This window comes from Uloborus diversus, chromosome 3 (genome assembly GCF_026930045.1).
Source record: "Uloborus diversus isolate 005 chromosome 3, Udiv.v.3.1, whole genome shotgun sequence".
In the NCBI taxonomy this organism is placed as follows: Eukaryota; Metazoa; Arthropoda; class Arachnida; order Araneae; family Uloboridae; genus Uloborus; species Uloborus diversus.
Window position 1 is genome coordinate 151,766,906 of NC_072733.1, and position 25,402 is coordinate 151,792,307.

Consider the following 25,402-nt stretch of genomic DNA (forward strand, 5'->3'; position numbering starts at 1 on the left):
AAGATAGAAAACATTAGGCAGGAAAAACCCAAATTTTCATTAAATGCTACAAATTAATTTTAATAGAAGTTGATTCACACAGTAAAAAATATTTCACAACCTTTTTTGTTTAAAAATTGATCTATACGATGAGACAAAATAGAACACTTACAAATAAAATGTTTAAAATTGATTATTTTTATCCAACATTTTTTGCTTTATTCCCAAGAAGAGCTTGTAAGTATTTTTCCTCTGAATCATATCAGTTTTTAATGGTTTTTTTTAGCCATTACCTTCACTTTTACTGTCTAATGACTACGTCTAATACTTTTGAAGCTCCCAAGAATTACAACCTGTGAATTCTTCAAGATAAAAATCAACACAGGCCTCATAAGAGGCCATGTCAGCCTATGAGCGAGGCAGTTTTGTGTTATGTTTTTGATTTGAGTATACAAAATGCAGCGCCTCTAACACAATAAGTCTTCTTTCTGAAGCATTTTTAAAGTTTAAATTATGTTTCTGGTTTCAAAAGAAATATAAAGTGGAATCTGTTATAGGAAAATGAACAAAATCAATTTCACATTAATTGGGTAAAAATGTTAAAAGCAGGAATGCAGTCTCTAAAGAAACTTAATATGTGGAAAGAATTAACGCTAACAGCATTGAAGAAATTTCGGATTGAAAAGAAACAAATATAAAATTGGGAATGCGGTGGATAGAGAAACATAATAAGCAGAAATAATTTATACTAATAGTATTGAACAAATATGGAACCAACAAGAAAAAACGGAACTGATGTGATATACCCCACCCTTGCCGACTTTTTCCTGTTGGCGCCAAGAAAGCGTCGCCAAGAAAATGATGTATGATGACATATATCATACATCGTTCTTAGCGATGCTTTTTTAGCGCCAACAGGAAAAAATCAGATAAAAAAACATGATCAAAGCACTTCAGAACACAATATATATAAAAACAACATAAAAGCACAACAAAAAACATCACGAATATATGCTTCAAAAATGTACAGGGCCGGGGTTTTTTGTAAACATATTAAAATACAATGAAATAAATTATTGTATTAATTACAAGTCGAAATTAATGCATTAATTTTTTTTTCATCATTTCTCCGGGATACGAGCCCTCGGTCTCATAGTACTTTCGTAATGAGACCTCGGCTCGCCGGCCCTGCCTCGGTCTCGTTACGAAAGTACTATGAGACCTCTGGCTCGCCAGGACCTCGCTCCGCTCGGTCCGTTATCCCTCCGACTGTTAATATACATTACAGTCGGAGTATGGTCACAGTTATGTATATTTTCATGACACCCAAGGGTGGCTCCTTCCGTTCAGTGTACAATAATGACACAATTTTAAGTGTGAAATATGCACCATTATTGTGCAGATTTACTAATAAAATTCAGCATTTTTAAGAGTACAACCGAAAGAACTTTCAATTGTTAACATAAAATTCAGTACCTAAAGGAGGCACGTTAAGAGAATGTCTAAATAATTCGTAGCATCGATAAGAATTAACTTTTAGAACAAAATAACCGTACTATTTCTGTAAAATTAATTTACATACAGTAAAAATAAAGTTAAAAACTACAAGAACCCCTCAAGGATTTGTAAAAACAAAGAATTTTGGAAGTGAGAGGTTTTTTTTGAATTCTAAAATAAAGAACTTACCTTTTTATATGGTATAAATATTCACTCAGTCTAAAACAATACATCATATGACAATGGCACGTTACAGATACACACCATGTTGGAGTTAACTTTTAATTAACCTTCAAGTTTGAAGAAACTGGCATTTTCTAATGTTTTACTTCAAAACACAACTACTGAATTTAAACTAACACAAAATAAGCATTCCTGTAAGGTATATTGCACGAAACAACACCACGTATCTCTCCTGCCTGAAACCCAAACAACCCAAGTAAACAAGTTTGAACAGATCTGTAAGATTGCCGTCGGGTTGCTAAACACAGGTTAGTTTGGCCAGGGATGCCATGCATAAAAAATTATCGCCTCATTGGCGAGAAAAATATTTTAATTTTGTGCAAAAAAATCGAATGTCGCCAAATGGGGGGGGGAGGGGGGTATATCACATCTATACCGAAAAAACTAAAAATGCAGGAATCTGACAAAATGTAACAGTTGCATAATTATTAACAATCCTACATAATATACACCGCCAGCTCAGTCAATTCCAGCCGAGGACAGTAGTTTTGTGCTTATTAGCACTCATCAGCCGGGAATAGGAGTGACTGAGCTGGAGGTGGAAAACCTCTACAGGAAGCCTAGAGTGCTAAACAAACTGGTAGCTAATACAGAATTAGCACTGACCAGATGAGTGACCAAAACAATGGTTCGGTTCAATTTGAATATTGAAGGCAAGGCAGGTATATTCAGTAAGCTAATTCTGTATTAGCTACCAGTTTGTTTGGCACTCTAGGCTTCCTTAAGAGGTTTTCCACCTCCAGCTCAGTCCCTCCTATGACTGGCTGATGAGTGCTAATAAGCATGAAACTGCAGTCCTTGGCTGGAATTGACTGAGCTGGCGGTGTATTTCATGTATTTCTGCCTTAGCCCTGGCTATGGTAACTTACTGAATATTAACAATACTGTTTATAACATTTTAACTTTTATTTTTATGCAATTTCAAGCAATAATTATTCAGAGGAAAGCAGTGTGAGCAAAAAGAATGCGATTTAATAGTAAAAAAAAGTGTAGAAAATCTTGCATTTAATTTGTTATTATTTCAGTGAACTATGATGTGATGTTATTGGTTTACAGGAGTACTGACAAAATTCTAAACATACATTCAGCGTTCTAAACAAAAATGAAGTACTGAATTCAAAAAGAAATACAAAACCTTTTACCATAAAACTCTGAAAAGTAAGCAGTCCATGTTGACAAAGTAAATCTCACTTACATATATAACAAAAAAAGAAGAAAATACAAGCAGTCAGCAAATCTAGCATGTTATAAACCAAACAGAAAATTCGTTGATTGAATCGAAGAAATTAAACTTCAAACTTACACTCGCCCAATTAAGATCATAAAGTTTTAGTTCTCTAACATATTTACTTTTTCCGACAGTAAACCAGAAATGTTAGTCAATGAAGGAAAAGCGTAAAGAAAAATACGGTTTCCGGTTTACATTCTCTGTTTGGAATCTAAAAGTCTAAAAAAGTGACGATTTTTAATCATACTTCTACATTCGAAGAATAAAAATGACTCAAAAATACGTAGTTCGTTTCCTGTGGATGTTCACCCAGGAACTAAAGTAAATCGTTAAAAGACCATGCACTACTCCTACACATTTCCATATAATCACAAATGAACAGAAAGTGACCTGTGTAATATTAAAAAGCAGGAACTAACAGCTAGATCAAATTGTGGAAACTAAGAATGTAAATTAAAAAGTACAGATACATTACGTCAATGTCTACTACTTTACCAAGCGTATTGATATCTTTAACTCACCAGACATTCACTACATTTTCACTGGTAGAATATTATTGGACCAATTTTTACAAACATGTCATCGAATTAAACAGCTGCTTAAAACGTCTATCTGGTAATATCATTTAGTAAACACCTGGTTTATTACTCACAGAAATCGCAGAAAACCCACAACACTAACGAAACTACTGCTGCCAAATAGAGGTTACAATTGCGAAATTTAAATGCCTGAGTTAGGTATGTAAAAATTAAGGCCAAACTTAAGGCAATTAAATTCGCAGTTGTTTTGTGAGTAGTTTATAGGTTAGTTGTATGCCCAAAAGAGATCATGAAAAACTAGTTAAATAATTTAGAACTAGAATTAGAAAACGAAACTTCTGACTGCTATTAAAAGAATTAGGGGACTATAAATAAAAACAGCACGACTGTGCACAATGTAGACTACCGCTATGGAGTCCACCAGCGTCCCTATATGAAAGCGCAGTTTTCATATCGAGAAGCTAGAGTTCACGACAAAAGAAAATGAATGGAAATTGAGCATCAAAAATGCTTGTATGACACATGACACATCACTATCACTCCATATATTGACTGAAAATTTTCAAGTTGATCTCAGCGTGTGTTCTTTTTCAATTCGTTTGACATTCAATGCAAGCAGTATAACTTTTAATTTCAAAACGCATTGTAAATTTTATGAATCAGAATATTTAGTAAGTTAACTAATTCTCGAAAATTTCCTCTTAATTCAAGCTGTATTTACGACGACGACGCACTATGTTCAAAAACTGTTTTTGCTTCTTCAATTTTTTTTGTTTGTCGTGGTCCCCTAAATCTTTGCGTGATTAAATTTTATGTGGAAAATGTGAGCTGAGACAAAAAAAATATGAAAATTTGGCTGACATCCGAAGTGTTTTCTCCATATATATTTTACTCCAAAACCAACTGATTGTTGTTTTTTTTTTCCGATTCGAAATAAAAATTTCAACTTAAAATGGCAAAAAGATAGTGAAGGAAATTATATCACCGATTAAGAGTAGAGACTCTTAAAAAAAAAATATTCTGAGATAGTTTTCTACAATATGTTTGCTGTTTTCCTCTCCCCTAAAAACTAAGCTGAATTTTAGAAATCAGTAATATTTTTGTGCGCATAATTTTTTAAGAACGCATTTTGTTTTTAAAAACTAGAGTATAGGAACTTTCTTCAGCTATATTTTAGAATTATTTTGAAAAACAAGAAATCTTTTACAGCAAAACACACATAAATGTCAAAAAATGCTATTCACAAGGATTTATATGTGTGATTAGAACCAAATTTTGTCCAGAGCTGTTAGCGTAAGACACTTTTTTTTGCTATTTTTCTTCAAATTTGTCCAGTTGTTTCAAAAGATAATATTTTGAAAGCTTGTTTTTCATTTTTTTTCCCATTGTTTTGAAACATATGTATTAGAAAAATAACATTGAAAACTGTCCAAGTTATTTTTCTTTCTAATGTCTCCAACACAGTCGGATATCAATTTGGGAAAGAGGGGTAGTTCACGGACCCTTCTCCGGATCCGCCCTTGCTCGATCTGAAACATATTTCCAAATTGGGTAGAACGTGCGTTCAATCCAAACATCGCCAAAAAGTGCTCCAAAATACAGTCTGAACGTCCCACAGTTCAGATCGCAACTAGGGTTTCTAATCCCGAAATCCCGATCCAGAAAACGGCGGGAATCCGCATGATAATTAGCGGGATTAATTCAGCAAATTTTTTCCGTGCAAGCGTTTTCCTGTTTTTTCCGCTCATAAAACGACTATTTTCACAAGCATCAATTGAAGGTTGAATCACCTTCATCATATATCTGCAAGAAGAGCAAGAAAAACTGAGTGTCTCATATGATGAACGGTGGATTTACCATTAAGAACACAAAACAAATATAGTAAATTTTTCGGAAAATGAATTGGTGTTCTCGTTCAAGATTTCAGTTTTCATACGTTCCGCAATTAAGAAAATGAGTATAATTTAAAAACATTTTCGAAAACCATCACTAAAATTTAAAACCTAGAAAATTATGATTTAGAAAAAATAGAGAAAGTTTATTACAAATTGCAAAACTCGTTGGAGTAGCCTGAATGCAATGTTGGAGCACTTCTGTAAGCTTAAGGAATACACTTTAAACCGCAAACTTACATAAAGTGGTATATTTGGCACGACTCTAGAAGAGGCGACAGAAGCTGGGATGAAACACATAATGACTCGCATGAAAGTGAAGTAAGTTAAGCTGTTCAAAATTTTGAATGTTTCTTTAAAGTAAAAGTAAACATAGCGAAGTAAACCAAATTCTTTTACTGAGACTGAGACTTGGTGAAATCAAGCAGAATTAACACCTTACTGTAATGAATCAAATGCACTGATACAAAGGCAAACGTTATTGAAGCAACAAGGGTATTCTCAATGCAAGTTAGAATTGATTGAGTAAAACACATATCCAATAGACATCGTTTCTGTTCGAAATTTGCAGTTTTTGAGCAAAAACCAAGCATATAAGAAAAGTAAAAGCTATTTCAGAAGGTGATGAAGTTAATGGAGATCTTTTGCTAAATGTCCGCAATTGCTTAATCTCAGTAAAACTAACTGCAGTGGAACCACAGCACGTGTTTTTATCAAGATCTTTTTTTTTGAACAATCACGATTGCTCAAAAAGAGCACTGCCTCCTGGAATCCGTTTCTCCTGGTCGGTGGCGTCGCCCATGTCCTACACACAGGCACGCTCATATATACACACACACACACTCATACACACAAGTCTTTACACACATACACACACGCCTACGTGCATGCACACAGGTCTACGCACACACACAAGCCTACACATGCACGCACCCACGCCTACACATATACACACAACTATACACACGTAACCGCCCAGGCGGAGGGGTAGGCTTGAGGGGCTGGAGCTGTTTCTGGAAACAATAGAGAATGAGTAGGGCCCTGTCGCAACTCGTGATTGCGAAAAACATAATTTGAATTAAAAATTTCAGAATTCAAGTTATTATTTTTTTTTTAAAGCAAAAATCCTTTCCCATCCCACGCTAGCGATGCTTTGTAAAGACGCAATGGACTTTTTAGGGAACACTTTTGCGCAGGGCCGGACTGGGTGGTCAACAGGGCGCGGGAAGGCTGAGTTGAAAGGGCGCCGATTTAGCCTCCATAATATCAAAGAAATTAAGATTTAGTGCGGACTTTTAAAGATGATAAAAAATCATTGAGAAGTAAATAAAGCCCTTTTTTTGTTTCAGAAAATGTCCAAACGAGAAGCCATATTTTTTGCAAGTTCAAAAATAGTAGGAGAGCACCCCCCCCCCCCCCAAAGAGTTTTGGCACATCCTCTTAAATATTACTGATTACTGATACCCTAGAAAGAGAATTTCCCTAAAAAAAAAAGAGGAAAGATCACCAAAATACCCACTGAAAATTTGAAGAACGGCGGGAAGCGGTTAGGGGGTGAAATATTTTCTAGTTTCGAAGAATGAGAAGTTTTGCTAAATGTTTCTCAATAGGCACTTTTTCCGAAAATTCATTGCTTGTTCGTCTTTCTTCAGAAATGCATCATTCACTAGTTCAACAGCATTAGAAGACAACACCTCTTACTGTGATACTTCGTTTTTTGTATGTGTGTGCTGTCGATTGAATTTTTTCACTGGTATCTGCAGTTGTTTTACATGATGCTGTCATTTTGTTACATGAATTTATCGATTCCTTAAGCTGACGAGTTTGTCCGTGTAATCAATATTCATGCCCAGGTTCCCCCTTCCCCCGATCATTTTCGACAAAGTGCTTCCGCAATTCAAAATTAAAAAGAGGTGTACATCACGTTTGAAACTGTTGTCCGTTTTCAGACTGTTAAAAAAAAAAAAAAAAAAAAAAAAAAAAAAAAATTTCAATTTATTTATTGTGCTAAAGTTCAAAACTCAAAAATAATAAATTAAAGATATCAATTCATTGTAAATAATTTTTTTTTCTTTTCACTGTTAAAAATCTTTGCATCTCTGCATGGTGCTTTTTTAAAGCATTTTAGCTATGCAATTATTTTGAGAGTAGGAGCGAGTGGAAATGGATATCAGGCCATTACTAGTTTCTGTAAATGTACATACTTTAAGAAAAGTATGTTTTTCGATGAATAGCGAAAAAAAAAGGCATTCAGTCATGAAGGGAAAACATGATTTCACAAATTGGGCAAGTCAAGAAATACAGTAAAACCTGTAAAGTTGACCACCTTTGTAAGTTGACCACCTGTCTAAACTGACCACTTTTGTCAGGAACGGAATTAGTCCTATCTTATATAATGAAGGAAAACCTCTATAACTTGACCACCTCTCTATCTTGACCACTAATATACACCAGCTTTGGTTTAGGGTATTGTAAAAAACCCTTTGTAAGTTGACCACTTTGCAAAAGTATTAGATTGTACAAAAAGTTTAATCAGAAATGCCTCAAATAAGCAACCAGACATTTTAGAAAAACCTATGAATATTTACGTTTCCATCGAAAAACATTGGGCTAATGTTAAGTCCCAAAAAATGCGCCAAACTTCAATAAGGATTTATTTTGTTGAAAAGTAGATAGCCATGGTTACAAATGCACAGGAAAAAATCGAATTAAGAATTTGAGTCACTTTTGACTTGTTATAAATTTTTAGGAATCGTTAATATCAAGTAAGTAGTTTTTTGTAAGCCATGAGACATTTTTTTTTTTTGATCGATTTACAGAAATTTTGAATTTGTATGATATTTTACACGCCATTCTGGTAAATAATCTCTAAAAATATTTAAACAACATTTTTTCTTACTGTTTTAAAGTAATTTTAAGCAATGAAAATGAATTTAAAGTATTCCAGTTAGTTAAAAAATGAATGCATAGGGCAAGAAATGACAAAAAAAAAAAAAAAAAAAAAAAGAAAGAAAGAAAGAAAGAAAAAGAAAAAAAATCATTACTACCCTCTACAAGTTGACCACCTGTCTAAGTTGACCACCAAAGTACTGCACCGCAAGAGGTCAACTTACACAGGTTTCACTGTATTATGATTTATCAGAAATGAAAATTAATAAAGAGTAATTAAGATGAAGAATTTAGTGTGGATGTGGATATAACATGAGACATGACACTAGTGGTTAATTAATTTCAGTCCTCAAAATCAAAAGATTATTCGAATTATGTTTACTCATTTGTTCTGTGTTTATAGTATACTATTATTTTTTTTGCATCTCAAGCGTCAAATTTGATACGAATTATGCATTTGTAATGAAATCGGCTTATTATTTTCTTAACTATATGTATTGTCGAAAACTTTGCAATATCATTTATTTGTCATTTCGCAGCTCATAGATCATACAGTTAATTATGAATCATAGATCGTAATTTTATATTTTAAGATTATACACATAGGAAAATATTTCCGCAATAAAAAGAAAATAAAAACTGAAACGAGTAACATACTGTTGAAAAGATCCTTGACTTGATGCATCCAATTTTGCTGCCGCTTCAAAGTCACTTGTTCACAAATGCTAAAATCTGATCCAAATGACTCTTCGATTCATGTACACTGGTGTCCAAAGGTTAAGCATAATTCATAAAATGCGAGAAAAATCTGTAAATTTTCGTAAAATTATATAAAGTTACTTATGGAGATATTTATTGGTTGAAGAAGAAACAATATGTAATAGTATAGTCGATGCGCGAATTAAGTGCGTGTTTCGGAATGTGGATAAAACAGCTCGCACGCTATAGAGAGTTCATGCGCGTTTCATGCAATTGCTGTACCAAGAAACATTGGATCTGGTGAAACAGTTCTAATAATGGCACAAAGACGCCAATTGGACATGTTTGCGAAAGGAAGAATCGTTGGAATGCTAGAATCTGGACGATCACAAACTGAAGTGTCTCGTATTCGTAATGTGCCTCAGTGTGTAATCTCGAGACAGTGGCAGAGATTTTCAAATACGGGAGATGTTACCCGCCGACCAGTACCAGGTCGACCAAGAGTCACAACCGCAAGCCAAGATCGTTTTCTGGCAATTTCTGCACGACGTCATAGGGACAGCTTTGCCAGAGCACTGGGTTCGGAGCTCAGTGCCGTCACAGGAATAACAATTTCGAGGCAAACTGTTTACAGGAGACTCGATCATGTCGATCTGTATGCCAGAAGACCAGCAGTTTGCATTCCTCTCACATCATAAACGCGCTCGTTTAAACTGGAGCTTGCAACATCGGCATTGGAGTTTGAGACAGTGGACTAATGTGATGTTCAGAGATGAGTCCCGCTTTACTCTACAGAGTGATTCTCGTCAGGTAACAAACTGGAGAGAAAAAAGGACTCGTTTCCAACCACAAAACATAAGAGAAAGACATCACTTTGCGTCAGCAGGAGTAATGGTGTGGGCGGGCATTATGTTGGATGCCCGCACCGACCTCCATATTTTTGAGACAGGCTCAGTCACTGGTCAAAGATACAGAGACGAGGTTCTTGAGCCTTATGTTCGCTTGTTTCGAGGTGCTGTTGGTCCTGAGTTCATATTCATGGACGATAACGCGCCATGTCACCGAACAGCTGTGGTCGATGACTTCCTCGAATCAGAAAATATCCAGCGAATGACGTGGCCTGCGAACTCCCCTGATCTGAATCCTATCGAGCATGTCTGGGATATGCTCGGGAGACAACTTGCAGCCCGTTCGCCCCCGCCAAGCTCCGCTCTGGAGCTAAAAAGAGCTCTCCAGCATGCTTGGAACTGTCTAAGCCCACAACTCATCCACCACCTCATAGAAAGTATGAGTAATCGCTGTGCAGCGTGCCTAGCAGCCACAGGTGGCCATACACACTATTGAACTTCAGCATCATCTTTTAAAGAAAAGTTTTTGTGCAAAGAGTAAACTCCTGATATGCCTAATTTTCATTTAAACTATTTTTTGGGATGATAAAAGTAAATATTACCGTTTTTTTTTGAGTAGTTTCCTTATTTTGTAACCGTGTTGCACTCGCATATCACGTTTCCCCCTATTTCGATACATATTTCTCCCATTACTCACATAAATAACAATTATGCTTAACTTTTGGACACCAGTGTAAGTAACAGCAATTGGACCTCTGTCGTCTAACTGCATAAAATTTATGATAGTTGTCCTCCCTTGTCCAACAGAAATCCACTGCTGCTAATCCCCAAGCATCTCAGATCCTTATCCATGAAAAGCATCTTAAAAGGCGTCATTTAAAGCCATAAAACAAGTATGTGGTCTACATGTATGGTCCCTTTTTTCTGCTTACCAAAAGATAGTCAAAAGCTCTTGGACAGTACAAAATTAATAAAGTCCATTTTCAGTACAGGAATGCTTCGAAAGACCCTCATAAAATGCTTTAATGGTTAGAATCTTCAGCTTTTATTTTCTGAAAGAAAACGTGCTTTTTTTTTTTTAAGGCTTTATGCTATCCTGATATGTGTATGTAACTATAACTGCAGATAGAAAACGAATAAGGTTATTTCGATATTTCTCACATTACATTTCTAATATAGTCTTTCTTGACTCTTATTAATATTTGTAATGAAAGTGGCGTACCTGGTATGGGTGACACTCGGAACGGTAATTTGTGATGTCACTCCCCACCCTCCCTCTAAAACGCCAAAAAAAAAAAAAAAGTTTTAAAATTTTACAATTTTTAGAAACAACTGTATTTGTGAGAAACAAAATTTTAAGTGGGATAATATACAAAAGACAAATAAAAGTATGAATGTTTTTTATGTAACTTGCCTTAGACGCATGTGTGCGTCGAGATATCAAAAAAGGAAGATGGTCTTTGAAATTGATGGCCCCGTAACTACTTTAAACGTATATCACACACAGGGAAAGATAATGAGTTTTCAGTTTTTTGGTATAAGAGGTCACTACCAGGTCTTAATATTGACAATATGAACCTAATTTGAAGTATAGTAGTATGTATCAATTCCATGATGTGGGGTGGAAAATATTGGGGTCCGGACGGTCCCACTCCCTGGAAAATTTTCAAATTAGAAGTCTTAAAAATGTATTTCAGCTTCATATTTTTCAAAAACTTTCAATTACACTTTGGGTGTTACCCCCCAGACAGGTCAAACCCGGGACGGACACCCCCCCCCCTTCGGCCACCTTAGCGACGTCACTAGTAATACCTTTGCGTTTTACGTATTAACGACATCGTTATACGTTCCTTCTCCAAACTCAAACTTCTTTTCGCTCATAATGAATTGTATTGTTTCATTGATGCAAAATTTATTAATAATAATCTTCATAAGTGAGCAGGATAGCGAGGGGGGAGGGGTATCGAGCTTCATCTGAGGGATAACACGGATTAAAAAACTTCCCAAACTTCCCAAAATGATATAAAGGCAGCATAAAATGCAATAATGTAATGATTTTATGCAGAAATTCAAATATAAATATTTTTAAGGTAGTATTATAGCTTACACAAGGGCGACAACCCCCCACCACCCTATGACGAACTCCCTCGTCCAAATGTTACACCCCCCCCCCCCCGAGAACGTGACACCCAAATTAAGATTTAAAAAATCTCCTAAGTTACTCCCAAAAAATTTCAATACCGAAGGTTATGCCATGATCCCCTTCCTTTGTGCACACCTCTGGCTAAAAAGACAGTGAAGGAGTTAAATCCATTTACAAAAACTGGAATATGTTTTGAACACAAAGCTTGTCAACAGCAAAGATCTTGAACTTTTGTTATAATTTTAATTGACAAAGCTTAGTTTAAAATCGAAAAATGTTTTATCTTTAAAACTGTTCGGCATCTTTATTGTTTAGTCCAGTAATTCCCCAAATGTGCACGGGGAAGCCCTGCAGTCCTCCTAGGACCACTTCCAAATTTTACTATTTTTTCTCAACTAATTTAGACTTATTATTTATGAAACTTTTTTACATTTTTTACAGAACCTCTGCATCATAAATAAGGGCTATTCAATGCAAATACACGACTCGTATTTATTTTTGACTGTCAGTTACAAGTCATACTTTTATTTTGGGAAGGGTGCCATGCGAAAATCTTAGTTCCAAAAAGGGCGCCTTGACTCAAAAATTCTAGGAATCACCGTACAGTCCTGTCCTCATTTTTTTTTTTTTTTTTTTTTTGAAGCTACAAAAAATGCGACATCCGTCATCATGTCCACCCATCCACTAAAATATTGATTCAATGCGACTTATTTCGACATTACACTATTTTTAATGTGCAGATTTCAAATATTAACATTACTTGTCTTCTTGCTTCTATTGCACTCTTGATCGTTAGAAGAACAGGGAGTCATATGCTCTTAAGCAATTAAAGTACAGTCAGTAAATAAAACCATTCTCGTATTCTTGACCATAATATGTGCTGTCACTTTCACCCTCAAATCACATCCCTTTTTTTGTTGGGGAAACAAACACCAGGTTTATACCATATTTCGCCTCCGCGACATCTTGTCTCGGACTGTCAATATGAATAGGGCGAGGGGTGCTTAACAATGAACAATAGATATCGGGAAAGCCGAGTTGACAGTTGATGAACTCGCCTCCTATTTAGAAAGGGGGACGCTGTGGTAGGGATTTTAAAAGGGATTTTTCTTCTGGCTAACCTGAGATCGCACCATTGGGAGAGGAAGCTCTTCCCCTAACCAAGACTAGCAAATTTGTCTACCCCCGTTGAAGATGAAATCTGCGTGGATGATTTCGGTAACCTTTGGCGAGAATTTCTTGACCGAATGGCTTGGGCAGAGAAAAAAGTTGCCAATAAGATTGCGAATTAATTCTGCCAAAATTTATTATATTTCATTAATTTTACTATTTTGAAATATAAATAAATATTTTTTATAATTTTATTTTAAAATTTCGTATAAATTTAAATGTTTAGGCGAGACGAGTGGACTGTATTATACATTTTTCTTATTTTTTCCACTTCCAAGGATAAAAGTCATAAATTTAAAATTAAATTGATGTTCTACACTTATATTTTTGAATTCCAGAAAATACAATTAGCGATTAATACAATTGCAAATAAAACTAAAAAATAAATGAAGATGTTTCAACAAGCATGCATATCAGTTTGGAATAGGTAAATTTAACAAATGTTCGTTTTAATAATTTCATGGTATTAGAACATAAAAGAATATATGTGTCAAGAGTATTATTTATAGCTATTGCAAACGACAGTTTCTAAAACAGAAAAAGAGTCTTTTTCTATAAACATACATCGCTAAAGATTAAAGTAGAAATATTTAAAATATAATTTACTTTACAATGACTACAATAACTGTGACTCGTCATTCTCCTACAAATTATTAAAAACTAAACTAAAGATACCAATTATGTACAGATAGTAAGCAAAATCTAGTAACAATAATTACAATATACGACAATGTAAAAGGGGGAAAAGGTGGTCACATTTGGATTCAGGGGGGTAAATTTGCATGAGAATCAGTAAGAATTATATCAGAAACATTTTGAAGGTTTTTTTTTTTTTTTTGCCGTACGGTGTTAGAAGGACATATTTAAAAACTTTTAGTTCATATTCGCAAGCATATTTTACTAGTTTTCAGTGCATAAAATCTAGATTCTAACGATGACAATTTCTTTTCCATCCTGTTATTTTTTCTCTTTTCCCCCCGTTATTTTATGACTTACTTAGATCGCTGTTGTTGATCCAAATTCAAGAATTTCATGAAAATAAAAGGAAGGTGCTATTTTAAAAACCTTTTAGTTCAAGTTAGCGAAACATTTCGTACCAACCCTTCGATATCATCTTCAATATTACCATTTTAGGGTCCTCTTCCTTTTTTGTAAATGTATGAAATAGGCATATTTAAAAATGTATAAGCCATTGCGCAATCTATAATTAATACTTTTCCACATTTAAATCTTTTACAGAAAATACTCCTTCATAATAATTTGCTATGCTGTAAAAGCTGCGAGTATTAAAACCAGTTGTAAAAGTAGTTCTGTTTTAATTTTTTAATAGTTGTTAATATCAAAAACAATTAGTTACAAGTAATTTTATCAACCTAAAACTCCATCTGCGCCAGGATTTATGTCTTTTTTCTTTTGAGTAGAAGTAAAATTCAGATGCTCAGCACTCAATGCTTAATTATAAATTGTCTAAATATTTAACATAGTATAAGCAATTTTTTGGTAGTGGGCGCCAGATAATTTTTGCCAAAGCGCTGTTATGTCTTTAGGACGGGCCAGCTGATAGAAATAGAGAGGTTTTAAACTCAAATTAGAAAAAAAAAATCCAGCTCTGTTTCTTAACCCTGATACTGATATTTGTAGTGTATTTTTAAAAGGGCGCAGTGCCCTGTACCTTTTAAGTAAACATTTTGCGCCTTTCTTATCCCTTTGAAGTCTTTTCAAGACAAAATCACAAAAGCAATTTTTTTTCTTTGCGCGCGAGAGAGAGCTCAGGCAAGAAACGAAAACTGAAACGAAACTCCCTCGCCTCCCTGTCCACAAGAATTTAATTTGAATAGATTTTAATTTCCTCAGTTTTTTTTTTAAAGTTTTTCGAATTAACCGTAAAAAAGCTCTTTATTATTTGAAATTTAATTACTTGTATAAAATACTTGTGTTTAAAGGCATATGCAGTACAGAAATGTAAAAAACGCCTTTATGTTACAAAATTTATATTTAAAATGCCCTTTTATCTGGAAGTACCCCCCCCCCCCCCTTGATCTGAGGGAAACACTATATTTGGAATATATTTGGCTATTTATATAATACTAGGGATCTACCTGCGACCTCTAAAAATTCAAAGTCAGAAAAGTTACCTATACTTTCACATTTTCAGTTGTTAAGAGATTTATTTTATCTTCTAAAATGTCATTCAAAAATATTTTTAAGACTCGTGAAAGACTGCTTCTTTTGTAGATGAAGGCCTTATCAGTACCACCTAGGTTGATTCAATAGTAGTATTTAGAGATTAAGCTGGAATGCTTCTAGAAATGTTAAGACAGGTGCAAATTCCTGAAGCTATTTGTAAAAACATTTCCAGGAAGCAACATGTAGTTTTACAGCACAATGCTTTCTTCGACTCTAAAGATCTTTTAAAGAATGTATGTACAACAATTGGGGAATTAGATGCACCACCTGATTCATACACAATTGTTTCTTGTTGTTAGGGTTAGAATTTTCCTATCTCGTCCTTTGCTCTATAATTCAGAACTAGTTTAGTAAAGACTTCTTCTTCAATATTGTGAAAATTAGGAAAATAAAAATTGTCTATGTTATGCACACAAACATTCATACTTTTACTTATATCGCTTTCCTAGACTGCTCCTTCAATGTTGTGAAAATCAAGAAAAAAAGTGTATGTCGTCGCCTCGGAGCAACGGTTAGATATCTAATCCCAGAAATAACACGAAGATATCTTACTGTTGCTCTGAGGCGATGATATGTTATACACACAAACATATATACTTTTACTTACATCGCTTCCCGAAAACAAAATTGACACAGTGGGGGTAGGGGTGGGGATCAGCATAGGCAAAAACCAAGGTTTGACGGAATGCTACCTTTAACTGATTTGTTCTCTCTTTTTTTTATTCTAAAGTAATACGTATTATAGATTTGAAGTACGAACAGTCTTCTACTAAACTATGAAATTGTAGGGTCTGGTGGGGTAAAGTGGTCATAAAATCGTAGGTTTTCAACTTAGGTGGATAATAAAAACAATAAATTCTTTAAACACTTGAACTTTTTTTGTTGTTATTTTACATTGCATTATTAAAGAACACGGTGTACTGCATTTCAGGAAAAAAATATTGAATTTAAGTAGTTTTATAACACTTTCATTTCCCTTTGTATTTATGACCACTTTACCCCATGGGATGGGGGAAAGTGGTCATAGCATGGGGTAAAGTGGTCATAGTTTAAAAAAAACTGCAAAACCGTTACAAATAACCCTAATTTTTGTATATTTCGTTTATTTTTATAGTAACAAGTATATGTACGAGTATATACGGGTATACACGAGTCTACTATACGTGTCGTGTAGACATGAGTAAATATGTTCATATATTAATAGATACATCTATACATCAGATGCATGCACATGCCTACTCAAGTATATACGTGTATGCACGAGTGTATACACGTATATACTCACGAATGTATACGTGATTACCTATAAGAGTGTATACGTGTCTACATGAGTATATACGTATCACGTGTATATGCGAGTAAAGCGTAGGAAAGAACATCATATGCGTGTTTTGCGCTTGTATCTCGAGTATATGCGTGCATACCTGAGTATATACGTGTACAGTCGACGCATATATAAGTGTACATACATACTTATACGAGTATACACGAGTTAATTCGTGGATATATCCAGTGCGTGTTTGTACGTGTCTACTCACGTAAATATATATGAAAGCACGTGTGAACACGATTATATACCTGTTAGACGTATATACGTGCATTTACGTGTATACACCAGTACATGTATCCACGTATATCCACGAGTATATCCGCTAATATACATGTATGCTTACAGAATGAATCCAAGATTTTTTGCAAAATCTAAGTGGTGTGAAAGGGGAGGATAAGGAGCAAAGAAGCATAAGGAAATTATGATCGCTGAAGTGCTACATGCACAAAAGGTCAGAAACTGACGTTAGCAAAACAGGTCACAAATTTGTTACACAAAGATGATTTTACCCGACATTTTAGTTTTTAAGACATATTTAGAGCAGTTGTTAAAAGTTACGGCCTGTAGTAGTCAGTGGCGGATCATGCGATTTTGAGGCCCCAGGCGCAACTTGATCCGGAGGCCCTCTAATTGACACGACAAAAATGATAGTTTGCTACTATTAACAATGCAGAAAATCATAACTTTCTTTTATTTTTGAATCAAGCAGCAATGGGTGGGGGGGGGGGGGGGGGGCTTACATCCTTATTTAATAGGAGAAAAACGACATTTCCGACAAAAAAAAAACTTTACAGCGAAAAAATTTTGTTTTCTCTATTTTTTTGCAATTTAGTTAATGCAGGGGTGCATATCCGACCCCGATTTGTGCCATCTTCTGGCAAAATCCCAGAATTACCCAGTTTTTCCAACGGGGGGCGGGGGGGTAGTTGGCAAAAAGAGAGGGGGGATAACCTCTGATCAGATAAGAAAGGGGGGTCCGGGGGTTACCCCCGGGAAAAATTTGAAACTTGTAGTTTTAAAAAGCAATTTTAGACTTCGCTGATGTTAGGGGGCAAAAGGTGCAAGGGGAAAGCTGTTGAAATAGATGCCTTAAAAACGCGATTATAGGCCATATTTATTGACGTTAGGGTAAAGAATGGAGCTCAGGGAACTGCCTCCAATCGATTGTTTGTTTGTTTGTTTGTTTTTTTTTTTTAAATAGCTCGAAATCAATTACTCCTAGCTCTTTCCGGATTTTAGAAACTGAAGTTTCAAAAACGCAATTGTAGACAACATTACGGGATAAACAATTTTACAGAAAAGAGGTTCTGGAGCCTCTCCTCCTGGACATTTGTTTCAAAATTATGGTCCTAAAAACTTAAGCATTTATATTCAGGGGCTAATCCACTTAAACTGTTTCTAAGTGTAATTTTAAAAACTTATTTTTTTATGATATTAGAGGAAGGTGGTTCAGCGACCATTGCTCGAATATTTTCCGAAATTCAAGTCTTAAAAACGCGATTGTTAAGACCATATTTTGCAACATTAGAGCCAGTAATTTTTGGAAATTAAAGTTCCAAAAACGCAGTTTTAAGCGATTTTCGATCTTGTTTGGGGGCTTACCCCTGGAACTTTTGTGAAATTGAAGATCTTCAAAAATGGTATTTCAGAGTCTCGCTCTTCTCTCCATAATGCTTTCGGTGTGTGTGTGTGTGTGTGAAGGGGGGACTTTAGAGAAGTGTCAATTTTAAAACTTAAGAGGGAGAGATAAGAACGAAATATGAATGGGGTGGCAATAAGAACACAGTAAGCCATACTGCTGAATTTTTTTATCTCAGAGATTTCTTTTAAAGAGAAATTTAGATTTTTCCCATCATTATTATTTTTTTCTTTCAACAATCACTGTGTTTTCCCAAGACCTGTTCTTTTCTTCGCTTCAATAATAAAGAATAGTTTAAAAAAAAATCAACTCAGCATTATGAGGGGGAGGCCGTGATCCCCACTCCCCCCTCTGATTGCGCCACTAGTGTAATTATGTATAAATATCAAAAATTGATATTTTAAAATTGACATACGCACTCCTTAATATTTTACGTCGTCGAAAACAGCTTTTCTTCTGTAGAAGATGAAGTTTGTTACAATTTGCTCAGTTAATATTAGACAAATACAAGCGTTTCTAATTTTGCGCACATCATAGTCTAAATTAAAGCTCAGCTGGAGAACGAAATGTAACTGGAGACTACAAATTTGATAAATAATTTCTGAAACGTTACGTAACGGTCATTTTGATATGCCTAGGTGCCCCCCTTAGCAATTACAGTCCTGATTTTTTTTTTCAACGGGAGGGGGAATCTTAATTTATTTATACCTTTAGGACATCAAATAAAAGATTTTAATGCGATCCTTAGTGATGATTATCAGTCATTATCCCAAGAATTTCCAAACTATATTAAATATTTTATATTACTTTAAAAAATGCACTGCTACTGCTGGTTATCTTCTCGGCCGTTTTGAAGGCTTTTTTTTATTTTATAATTTTTTTTCCCACTCTCCAAATAATTTATTATTATTATAATATCACTTAATCAAAATTCAATAATGTACAAGTTTGTTGGTACAAAAAATGATGTGTGGCGTCTTAAATGTCGCAATCGTGAAAGAGATACCAATGACATGAAGACCTTTAATTGGCTCACAAATTAGAACATGAAATAGTAATATAAACCACCAATCACTTTTCCTGAGCTTTGAAGGTCAGGAGCACCTAAATTATTGTTTATAAGAGAGGAGCAGATTCAGAAGTATTTTTAATATTTTGAAAAACTGACATTGGGTTTGATACCTCATTTTAGACGCAATTTCAAAAGACATTTTTTTAACGCAATTTCAGGCTATATTTGGTAAAAACACAAGGAAAAGGGTTTGTTTTGTGAAGGCTCCCCTGGAAATTTTTGAACCCTAAAAACGCATTTGGGGTTGACCCCGGGAAATTTTGTTATTGTAGTTTAAAAAACGCAATTTTGGGATGCATGTGGACATGTTAGGGGGAGAGGTGGTTGCTTTAACTCGGAAAGTTTTTGAAATTATAAGGTCTACGATTGATGATGCTGGTGGAGAAGAGAAGAGGTTTGAGAGGATTTCAAGTTATATACAATAAAACTTTAAAAATGCCATTACAAATCTTCTTTGGGAGAGTTTATGGGAAGGAGATTTAAATTTAGGAGTTTTCCCTTCTTAAAACACATTCTAAAGTTCTCTTTGGTAACTGCATAAGAGGTGGGTAAGTAGCTGCTGTCCTCTCGCAAATTTTCGAAATAAAAATTCTGAAAATGGACTTTTAAGTGACTTTTGGGAGGATAGCAGGGATTGGGGGACTCTGAGTCGAAAATTTTCCAGAATTACGATCGTAAAAAACCTAATTTTCGACTGTCTTTGATTTTGTCAAAAGGGTTAAAACCCTCTTTTGGATCAGTGGTAAGTGTCAGAAGTTGCTGTCGCGGCATGATCCGACCTTCAGGGCGATTCCGAAGTCAAATAAAAAATAATAGGAGGTGTATGAAAATGCAGGTCTCTTCTTTTATATCATAAGTGTTTTTAATGCAGCGGCTTCTGCCCCAGTAAGTTTAAGGAATTGTAGTCTTGAAAATTCGTTTTTTGACGATCTTTTGTAATGTTAGAAGCAGAAGAGGTATGAAGATAATTGTAAAACCGCAGTATTGTTACATCTCTAAATTATGTTAATAAAAGGGCTTTTCAGGAGCTCGCCAACTAATTTTTTTTTCAATTATAGCTCTAAAAACGCAGTTTTAGAAGACATTTGGTGATGTTATGGGGAAGAGAGATTCCAGGGCCCGACCTCGCAAATTTTCTTTATTTGTAGTTTTAAAAATGCATTTTAGACAACTTTTGGTAATGTAAATAGAGGTTCAGAGGCGCTCCCCCGGTCTTTTTTGAAATTGTATCCTTTAAAACTGTCAATTATCACCTATTATGCTACGAGAAAGGGGGTTCGGCGGGCGGCTCTCCCCCCGAAAATGTCCGAAATTATAGTTGCAAAAATGGAGTTTTTTAAACGATATTTGGTAATGTTAGGGAGGAGAGAGATTTGGTGTCAATCTCCGGGATTTTTTTTTTTTTTTTTTGAAACTGAAATCTTTAGAATACGATTGAAAGATCATCTTCGGTAACGTAAAGTGGATTGGCCATCTTTCCCAATTGAAGCTCCGAAAACGTAATTTTGGTTGACTTTCAATGCTGTTAGGGAAAAAAGGAGTTTTCGGACGCTCTCCTCTGAAAAATGTTTGAAATTTAAGCCATGAAAACTAAGATAATCTTTAATGATTTTAATGAGGGGGGGGGGGGGCAGAGAGATATTCCTGCAAAAAATTTTGAAGTCAGCTTTAAAACGCATGTTTTAGAACATCTTCGGTAACGATAGTGGGGAGGAGAGGTTTGTGGGCCCTTTTTCGCTAATTTTCGGGTGCGCTTCAACGGAGATTTTTTTGGAATTGAAGCCTTTAAAACGGAAGTTTAGACGATCTTCGGTGATATTGGGGGGGGGGGGGGAGATTTTTAACTTTTTCGAGTTGAAGTGCGAAACATTTTTGAGAGCGTTTTTATAGCATGCAAGATTTTGAAAATTTCGAGAGGGGCCTGACACCCTGACCTCCCCCCTCTGGCTACGGCCTTGTGGGGGGAGCTGCTTAAAACAATGTATTACGTAGAACATGCCCACGAGAATCAGTAATGTACAATAATTATATCAATTTCTCTAGAATAGTGGTGAAAGAATAGCAGTGATTAGTGTGGTACCGGGTACTCGGTACGCACTTAGTACTCTGTCCACTTATCCCGTCATTTAAGACTGATAAGAAATTAAAATACATAACGTTATACACTGTAAATAATCTTCATGATAAGTATACTTACTGGTGGATATCGGCTATAAATTCTTCATTTGTATTACGGCAATCTAATCACTATTTCTTTTTTGTGGAAATACCTCGTGTCACCAATTCTAGAAAACCACCAGTCATAATATGACGGGTGCAAATTTCTTGATCATTCCATTTTATTTGTAAAAACAAGAAACCCAACGAGTAGGGTCTTATTGCAGTTCCTGATTTCTAAAAAATAATTTGAATTCAAGACGTCGAAATTCAAATGTGACTGATAGATGCTTTTTTTTTTGGGGGGGGGGGGGCATTTCTAAGCATTTCTGGTAAAAGGAAATAATCCTTACAATTTATAAGTCTTAAGTATTACTCGGTATCAACTTGGTCTGCGCACGTGCCTTATATTCAAGGAACAGAAATCTTGGTTTAATATGATATAATTACTTAACCACCCTACGCGAGACCCGACAGTTGAAAGCAAATTATAAAAATTTACTTTTGTGAGCGAAAAAAAAAAAGAAAAGAAAAAGAAAGAAAAAAATTGATACTCATATTGTAATATTTTGCTGTAAGTCAAAAATTATTTTTGTTATTATTAGATGATAAAGTTCTTGGAATTAATGTTTTAAATATTAATTGAGATCTACTAATATTCGGCAAAGTATTTGTTTAATATTAAGCTTCTTATTTGTTGTTTTAAATAATTTGTACAGTTATTCAAGTGCATGTGGGGCAAAGTAGATGGGACAAAGTGAAACAGCTCCATTTCGTTTACTTCTTCAATACTTTATAAAATCACTTGCGTATTTATTTATTAATTATTTCATTTACATTCTTTTATTTAATAGTTACCTTATTTAGTCATTCATTCATTTTCTTATTCATTCACAATTGAGCAATCACGATTGCTTATTGTTCTCATTTGACTGTCCTTGACGTTACTGTGATTTTATTTTCCTCCCGATTTCCTCTGCAGCACTACAGCCCACCGTCCTCTGCTGGTCCTGAGCATTGTCCCCCGGAATCTGCTTCTTCTGGTAGGTGGCGTCGATGTCCTGCACACACGCACGCTCATACTCATACACACACGCCTACGTGCATACACATAGGTTTACACACACACAACTAAGCACACGTAACTTCCCAGGAGGAGGGGCAGGCTTGGGGGGACAGGAGCCGTTTCTGTAAACAATAACTCCAATGAGTAGGGTCCTGTCGCAACTCGTTATTGCGAAACACAGAATTTGAATTCAAAATTTCAGAATTAAAATTATTTTTTTTTATTGACTCATTTAATTTTTCTCATATATTAACTAATTATTTTTTATTTGCTTATTTTTTCCTTTTCTTTTTATTTATTCATTCATTTATTCTTTTATTTACTCATTCATTTGATCAAAGATATCTTTAATAATCAAATAAAAAATGTTTAATTCGAAAAAATTTCATTTTTCACTTTGCCCCATAGAAAAAAAAATAAATATTTCGACCTTTTTTTGGAGGTGCAAAGTTATAGCTAAAAATTAAAAATAATGTTTAAATGCAAGTTTTATTACAAAATATATTGTTCCTACTTTATGAGCCGAAAATTTTCGAACAAAATTCCAATTTGTTCATACTGAAATGAAGTAAGTGATCTTAACCATTTCACTTTGCCCCACATTTCCCTACTTTACCGATTCTATTGAAACAATTTCGTTTTCAAACTTACGACTAAAAAGTAAGTTCAGGCATTAGAGAAAAAAAAAGTTTGATTGCTCACCTAAATTCCAGTGCTGTTTTTTTTTTTTTTGGGGGGGGGGGAGAAGGCTTCTTTTCTTTCATTAAACTAGCAAGATTCTGACCACTGTTGCAAGACAAGATGACACTGCACTGCTGAATTGGATTGAAATGTACAGGGAAGAAGAACGGTGCTCGCGGTCATTTTCCCAAGGTCAACCGCCCCTGTTTTGGCTTCCATTTGACGTGGAACTTGAGCCATATAATGCCTTTCCTTTTGTTACTTCTTATCTAACACCCCACTTTCTTTAGGGGACACACGACCTTGAAAAAAAAGCGGGAACTCTCCGATCTCAGAAAAAGTGATGGCTACGGTGGAACACGAAATATGCTGTTTGTTTCGATGAAGCATTACGGAGGAAAGAAACAAATATATTTTGAAATTCATGACTAATTGATAATTCTATGAGTATTGAGCATTTTTTACAAAAAATTATGACTTTACCCATTGCAAATCCTCTAAATGAATAATTTTTCCTCCTGAAAAAATTCAAACAAAGGCACCTGAAACCTGGGGCCCCCCCTTAGACGAAGCCCTTTTGGGATCAATCCTATTAGGGTACCCTATTGGGAGCAATCAGTCCACGCCTAAAATTCATGACTAACTCTCAATTTCCATGAGTTTAGAGCATTTTTCACTCAAAATTATTACTTTCCATGGCAAATCCTCAAAACAAGCATTTTTTTATCCTGGAAAAATCCAAACAAACGCACTTGAAGCTTGGGGCCCCTTTAGAAGCAGTGTACCCTATTGGGAGCAGCAAACCCGCGCCTAAAATCCATGACTAACTGTCGATTCCGTGAGTTTTGAGTATTTTCCACTCAAAATTATGACATTCCATTGCAAATCCTCTAAACGAACAATTTTTTCTCCTGGAAAAATCCAAACAAAGACACCTGAAGCCTGGGGCCCTCTGAGATGTGGCTCTATTTGGAGCAATCAGCTTGCGCCAAAAATCCATCACTAACTCAATTTCCATTAGTTTTGAGCATTTTCCACTCAAAATGATTACTTTCCATGGCAAATCTTCAGGATAAGCAATTTTTTCTCCTGGAAAAATCCAAACAAACGCACTCCAAGCCTGGGGCTCCTTTAGACGCTGGGGACCCCATTGGGAGCAGCATACCCGCGCCTAAAATCCATGACTAATTGTCGATTCCATGAGTTTCGAGCCTTTTCCACTCAAAATTATGACTTTCCATTGCAAATCCTCTAAACGAACAATTTTTTCTCCTGGAAAAATCCAAACAAAGGCACCTGAAGCCTGGGGCCCTCTGAGATGTGGCCCTATTTGGAGCAATCCCATTAGGGGGCCCTATTGGGAGCAATCAGCTTGCGCCAAAAATCCATCACTAACTCAATTTCCATTAGTTTTGAGCATTTTCCACTCAAAATGATTACTTTCCATGGCAAATCTTCAGGATAAGCAATTTTTTCTCCTGGAAAAATCCAAACAAACGCACTCCAAGCCTGGGGCTCCTTTAGACGCTGGGGACCCCATTGGGAGCAGCATACCCGCGCCTAAAATCCATGACTAATTGTCGATTCCATGAGTTTCGAGCCTTTTCCACTCAAAATTATGACTTTCCATTGCAAATCCTCTAAACGAACAATTTTTTTCTCCTGGAAAAATCCAAACAAAGGCACCTGAAGCCTGTGGCCCTCTTAGATGTGGCCCTATTGGGAGCAATCCTATTAGGGGGCCCTATTGGGAGCAATCAGCTCGCGCCAAAAATCCATCACTAACTGTCAATTTCCATTAGTTTTGAGTATTTTCCACTCAAAATGATTACTTTCCATGGCATATCCTCAAAATAAACATTTTTTTTCTCCTGGAAAAATCCAAACAAACGCACTCCAAGCCTGGGGCTCCTTTAGACGCTGGGGGCCCCATTGGGAGCAGCAAACCCGCGCCTGAAATCCATGACTAATTGTAGATTCCATGAGTTTCGAGCATTTTCCACTCAAAATTATGACGTTACCCATTGCAATTCCTCTAAACGAACAATTTTTTCCCCTAGAAAGATCCAAACAAAAGCACCTGAAGCCTGGGGCCCCCTTAGACGCGGCCCTATGGGGAGCAATCAGTCAGCGCTTAAAATCC

The 25,402-nt window shown here is 35.5% G+C and overlaps 1 protein-coding gene across 5 annotated transcripts in view; it reads right to left on the reverse strand.

Moving 5' to 3' along the window:
• The window catches only part of LOC129219189 (transforming acidic coiled-coil-containing protein 3-like), a 78,392-nt gene extending 74,760 nt beyond the window's left edge, over positions 1–3,632 (reverse strand). Inside the window, exon 1 of one of the 5 annotated variants that reach the window (XM_054853513.1) lies at positions 3,469–3,632. The gene's annotated coding sequence lies outside the window, so the exon portion shown is untranslated. The other 4 variants (XM_054853515.1, XM_054853514.1, XM_054853516.1 and 1 more) reach the window with 4 other exon arrangements.
• Between the last annotated feature and the right edge of the window lie 21,770 nt (positions 3,633–25,402).